Below are 6,888 nucleotides of genomic sequence, written 5' to 3' on the forward strand. Positions count from 1 at the left end.
TTCTTAAAATATAGTCTGGTCAAAGTTAATATATTACACCAATGAGCATAAAGCCAATAAGGAAAGATGCTAACAAATTTACAGGCCAATTCTAGTGCAATGTTTGGTAACAGAATGTACAAGGTGAATTCTTTCAGGATGGATGTGGGTATTTTGTTCAGTGCATGCAAAGAATATGAAGCTTTCAATGAATCGTTGCACTATTGTATTAAAAAGCCAGCCTACTTTATTGGCTGTTTCCCTTTTCTCTTCCCTTAAAACCACATTCACCACCACTGCCACACATCCTGCCAAAGCTGTGAGGCTAAGCTGGATTGGACCTCAGCTGTGGGCACTTTTATATGAGCTATTGATGCCGCTGAAAGATCAACTGGATGAGACAGAAAATGTCAGGCTTTACTTTCATCCACCAACCACTTTCCCGATGGAACATCTTGCTTTCTGTTACAGCCACACCTGACCAGATTCACCCGATCGAGACGGATGAGTTGAAGGGACTAACAGGAATGAAATTTGAACTTTGAACTTTCTGGGTGGGATCAGGAGCTCTTGTCACTTGAGTTGCTGATTAGTTCTTCTCATAATTCAAATGCAGGTGCTGTTATTTTTACGGTGCCATTCTAATGAGTTTGTTTCATTGTAGAAGCAATTTGCTTGAAAAACAAAATGCCCTCACTATTAATCCCCCATGACGAGCAAATGGAGATTGGTCGGGGAGGTGCTTTAACAGAACAAATGCCAAATACCACCCCAAACCGATGTATAAGCGCCCATTGTCATTTTAACGGTGGTGGGTTTAGTGCCATGCGAGTGTCCCGTCTTGGAGAGATGGGACATCCCATTAACATATTTAAATCAGCTCCCACAGTACAATTAGGAGCCTGATTTAAATGTAACTGTTGCCAGCTGGGTTCCCCAGGGTTCGGGAAACCCAGCAGATAAAAGGAGGCAGGAGCTTTTTATAACACTTCTTGTGGGCTAGGAGGAACAAGAATGTTCCCCCGGCCCCTCAAGAAAGCCTTCGGCCTCCCTTATGCCATCACGGCTTAGCACTAGCCCTGCTGCGATCGGCGAATCCCACCCCTGATCTACAGCCTGCCCAGAGATTACCGCCGACCCACACCTTCTCCCCCCTCACCCACCGCCCCCCACCTCGTGATCCGATTGCTGGGAACAGTCCCCAATTTGGTGGGACCTATGCATCCTGGCCTCGCCGGGTTCTTCAGCAGATTTCTGCCACCCCCGCACCCTCCCCATCGATAGCAGAGTTAATGTTTCACTGGATTTTTTCCCTAACTCCTGTGTAACCAAAAGGCCAAATTCTGAGATGCTGCCCAGTTGACATGGAGTCTTACAAAACGGAAGTGCAGGTCAGAGATAGTTCTACAAAACTATTGTACTAATTCTCTGACCCACTCTACCATCAAGTGAGGCTCAATGCTGGGAGCAAGGATACTGAATCGCCATAAAATGTATACCCTAGAAAGCGCTGTTACCGATATTAGAGACGCCCATACTTAACATGTTCGTATAACATGCCTCTGCTTGCTATTTCAGCAGAGGCCCTAACCCATTTTAAATAAACCAATTAAGGTCTGTGTTCAAATAGCTGGCAGAAGAATGTCATATAAATGTGTTGCTTGTCCACAAATATCACCAACAGTAATTCCTAGGCTTAGACATCAATGTCAACTCTGGAGAATTCAAGACAAAAAAAATGTTTGCACCAGTGTCGCACTGATGTGAATTTCACTACAAAACCTGAATTCAGATCTTTCATATTATTGATTAGTTTGGTGGGATATATATTCATGAACATAAACATTTCACTAAATAAATATATGAGCCTAGAAGCTACTATTGAGCTGATCTGACATTCATCTGTTACTTTAACTCATGCTTTAACCTGTTTATTTTAAATGAGCTAACGCCTCTGCTAAAATAGTGAATGTCAGACAAATGATAGCAAAGTACTACAGATGCTGGAAGTCTGAAATATAAACAGAAAATGCTGGAAACACCCAGCAGATCAGGCAGCATCTGTGGAGAGAGGAAGGTAGGGTTAATGTTTCAGGCTGATGAGCCTTCAGTAGAACCAATAATGTATTAAATGTTTGCCCGTTGATACCAGCAACAGTCATTTCTAGGCTATAGTTCTTTATAGATACCAACTATTTTAAATTAATTTCATGGTACAGCTGAGGGTAATTAAGAAGAATAAGCATCCACTTCATCCCTCAGTTAGTGTTTCAAATACTTCAAGTGCAGCTATGCCATCCTGATGTGGTAAGTGATATCAATACCATTGCATCTCTTTTAGAACTCTTTTCAGGTAATTTTGTGTTATTTAAAAAAAATGCTCTAATGAACCCACAGATTATTTTATAAAAAATAGCATTTACGATTAATGCAAAGGTGGGGCTTTGGCAGTTCCACTATTACTGTAAATTACAGCTCTGTGATATTGCTACCATTGCTGCTGATGTAAGTTTTCCACGAGTGTAGGCTGCACTATTCACCGAGGCTTTCCTGTCGGGGTTCCTCTTGCAGTGTGGGAGTGTGTTTACCATTTTTTCCGTGACAGCTAAGCAGATCAGGGAATCCTCATGCTTGCGACATCACTCAGGGGGCTTGGCCTTTCTCTATCCATTTTAAAGAGAAATCCGTGGGAGGGTCACAGATCAAACATTTTGGTGAGAAAGTGACTGTTTTTCTAAGGGGTTCCCCTTTGAAAAGAGTGGGTTACATTTGTCTTTCATATATATATATATACTTGAACAGCCGTCTTTCTCACAGATCATACTCTTTTCATTTTAGTCACAGCACCAGTGATTTCTCTTTGTGAAGATGCTGTAATTTGTGCATTGAATATAAAAGTAAAGAGCCTGAAGAATCATCAACAAAACACATCATGGTAAGTAATATTTAGACCTTCTTGTCCTTGTGTATGTTAATATAGGGAAACCATTTAAAAAACATTTCCACTATATGGGTACTCTACAGTCATAAACTAGTATCTAGTCCCATTTCATGTGGATTAAAAATGTATTCTTCTTACAAGTACAATACTGACCGGTTATCATTTGTACTGATGGTAAATCATACTGTGCTATTTTTAAAAAAAACAGCGATAAAGAATTTCTAAAGAAAAGAATCAGTGATAAAGCATTTATTTATATGTAATGGCTGTGGTATTTTTGATGAATATAATGAATAGTGTAGTATAATTTCTTATACAGTCTATGGCATAATTTCATATTATTCCAGTGTATGAGGAAATTTCCTGTTGGGAATGCTGTGTGATATATGTTCCTATTTTCTATCATATTTTATTGCACAATAAAGAAAAAATAATTCCAGTAGCATTCATAGAATGCCCTACACCTTCTGGTCCTAAATCTTTTATTTTTCTTTCACTAATGCCTGAACGGCTGCACCATATTCAGCTAGCCCGACTACAGGATAAAACAAACTATATTATCATCAAGATTAGCAAATCTCTATCAGTGAGCTTATGGCAGTAAGGTCATGTCAGGACTCTGAAGGCTGCTCAAACTTTGCTGTCATGAGCTACGGTATCATCAGAAACGCTTGATTAAATTCAGCATTGGAGAATGATGTCTGCAATTCACCATCCAAAATAACTTGCTCTTCTGTCATATCAGTTCATATATCAAAGATTGATCTGCCATGAGGCAATATTTCACACTGGATAATCAATGAGATCCTATAAACACGCCTTGATATCATGTAAAGTTCTTTGTCACTTGACATTGGCCCATGATATCAAAAAAGTTATCAATATCAATCAGAAAAAATACAAATATATAAGTAATACTTAATAAGGTAGATTTTATAAATGTAATCTACTTAGCAAAGGGATCTAGGGATACAGATTCACAAATCATTAAAAGTAGCAAAGTAGGTTAACAAAGCCATAAAAAGTGCAAACAACACATTTCTAAAGGAATAGAATTCAAAAGCAGAGAAATTATGTTAAACTTATATAGAACCTTGGTTAGACCACACATTTAGAGTACCGTGCACAGTTCTGGCCTCCATATTACTAAAAGGACATAGAAGCACTGGAGAAAGTGCTACAAAGATTTACAAGGATGATATCAGATCTAAGAGGATATAACTATCAGTAAAGACTGAACAGACTGAGGGGCCGAAATTGCCCTCCGCACCGTTTGGGGCGGATAATTCAAATTAAATGGCGAATTACCACTAGTACAGATGGGGCGGGGAATAGGGCATTTTTGACTGCAAAAACGAACGGGGCAGTGTTGGGGTTAGCAGAGTGACGGAAGAGAGTCAGGAGCGGGGTGGAATGTGGGTAGTATCATCAGTGCTGCGCTGAGCACATCAGCGTGATGCGTACATGCCACATTGTGCAGACGCATAGCAATGTCCCTCCCCTTCACTTAAAGTGGCGGTACGCTGTGAGGCCTAACAAGGCCACCTTGGCGCCGACTAGGCCACTAGGATGGGCTTCGGCCGGGCCAGTGGCCCGGCACACAGGAAGAAGTGCCGGGCTGAATGTTAGTGGCCCGACCGAACCAGCGGCTACCATTGTCGGGCCGACTTCAGAGTCGGCTGACAAATAAAACAAAAGGACGGACGCGTCACTCAGCCACAGGCAGCTTCCCGCCACTTCGGGGGCACTGCCCCGCGGGGTCGCCACCGGTTGGTAAGGGGTCAGCGTACAGCCGACAACAAGTCGGGGCACTGGGCGGGGCAGAAACACGGGGCGGGGGGGGGCTGCGGAAACCTGTTTACGTCACCCCCGGCCCGGAGGCTATCCCAGATGGGTCACTCCATCCGCCTGCCCCCAGTCAGAAAGGCCTTCTTGCCCCATTACTTGACCTTAAAGAAAGGGGCAATTTCGGCCCTTCGAGTCTCTTGTCTAGAAAAGAGAAGACTGAGAGATGACCTGATAGAGGTTTATTTAAAACTATGAAGGGGCTTGATAGGATAGATGTAGAGAAGATGTTTCCACTTGTGGGGATTTCAAAACTAAGGGCCATAAATACAAGGTAGTCCCCAATAAATCCAATGAGGAATTTAGGAGAAACATCTTTACGCAGAGTGGTAAGAATGTGGAACTCACTATCACATGGAATGGTTGAGGCGACTAGTATAATGGGAAGCTAGATTAGAAATGGGAAAAAGGAATAGCAGGATATGTTGATGGGGGTGATATGAAGTAGGGTTGAAGGTGGCTTGTGTGGAGCATAAACACCAGCACAGACCTGTTGGGCCAAATGACCTGTTTCTGTGCTGTAAATTCTGTAACAAAAAATTGTGGGCAAATAAATTCCTGGTGGGTAAAGCTCTATACTAGGGACTACATTGGTTTACTGCTTGTACTAGTTTTCAAGGTAAATGTCATTTATGAGTGCCCCTAGCCGAGGCCTTCATCCACCAGTAATTTATTTACTTCACAATGTGCTCAATTTTCTCCAACGCAGATTTTTGGCATACTTCAAGGGCTACACCCATTTTTGTGGGACCCAACTATGCCAAAAAAAAATCATCCAACTTTTCCCGTTTCAATTGTTCATTTTGGCGCCACCTTACCTGTCCTTTAGTTTTGGGGGTGGAGCCTAAGATCTGCGCCAAAGAGATCGGGTTGCCAGGGTAACGAGGGACACACTGCGGGCTGAGGCTGGAAAGTGAAACATATAACACATTCTGGCCAGCTCACAGCAACCTGCGCAAGCACTTTACACATTGCAGCAGCATTCCAGCATTAAGTTATTAAAGTGTTTATGCCAAAAGTCTATCCCCCCTCCACTGTCCCCTCCCGCCTTCCTGGTGCCCGGTGCCGCTCCTAACACTGGCCGAAAGGCCTCCCTCCTGCCGGTTACCGCTGCTAGTCCTGGCCGAAGGGCCTCCCTTCCCTCCTGCCGGTTACTGCTGCTAGCCCTAACCAAAGGACCTTCCCCACCCGATGCCAGTTACCGCTGTTAGCCCTGGCCGAAGGGCCTCCCGAAGCTGTTTACCACTGCGAACCTTGGCCAAAAGGCCTCTTCCCTCTCTCTTCTCTCTCCCTCTCCCTCTCTGTTGCTGCTGTCCAGGTCGTGGAATTGCATCTGCTGCACTGATTTTCATACCTGCGTCGATTTTCTTTACTGCCCAGAAGGTTTTTCCACAGTGGTCACATACGCTGTCCTAAGAAAAATTGGAGTAAATCGGAGCTGGCCAAACTTGCTTAAATGGCCAGAATTGGCACGGGTGGTAGGTTTCGCCTATAAAAATCGTAACTAACTGAGTTACACTGGCGCACAATCTTTGGAGAAATTTGGATATTTTAATTTAGGCCAAAAAATGTGGCGCGCGCCAAAAAAACGGCGCAGATAACTGGGAAAAATTGAGCCCATTAATGTGTGGAATTAAACTAAGCCATGCAACAACTGATACAAAGGAAAGAACACCTTGCATTTGTAACATATCATAGGAAATCTTTTGGAAATGTATCAAAGTACTTGATGTACAAATAATTGCTTTGTAGGCTGTTGACTGTTTTGTAGCAAGTATGGCTTGTGCCACATGTTTGCTTCTACAGAGATGAAAAGATTACCAATGTTGTGATGTTGGATACAGTATAGCAAGTCATTCAAATGGCTCTGGAGAGTAATAAACCATAAAAGCAGCATTCCTTTGTCCTATGGCCAACTCCTTTCAAACTTCACTTAAACTTTGGACAGCCTCCCTCATATAACCTTTTTTCAAGGCCGATGCCATTTTGTGGCAGAATTGCTTTTCATCTATTCATTAAAGCCAAAGGTATTCAATGGTATCAAGAAACCAAACAATCCACTCCAGCCATGACTGGCATTGAACTTTGCTTGCTGTGTGGCAGGCGCATTTTCATCCCAAAAC

Source organism: Pristiophorus japonicus, chromosome 2, assembly GCF_044704955.1.
Source record: "Pristiophorus japonicus isolate sPriJap1 chromosome 2, sPriJap1.hap1, whole genome shotgun sequence".
Taxonomy (NCBI): domain Eukaryota; kingdom Metazoa; phylum Chordata; class Chondrichthyes; family Pristiophoridae; genus Pristiophorus; species Pristiophorus japonicus.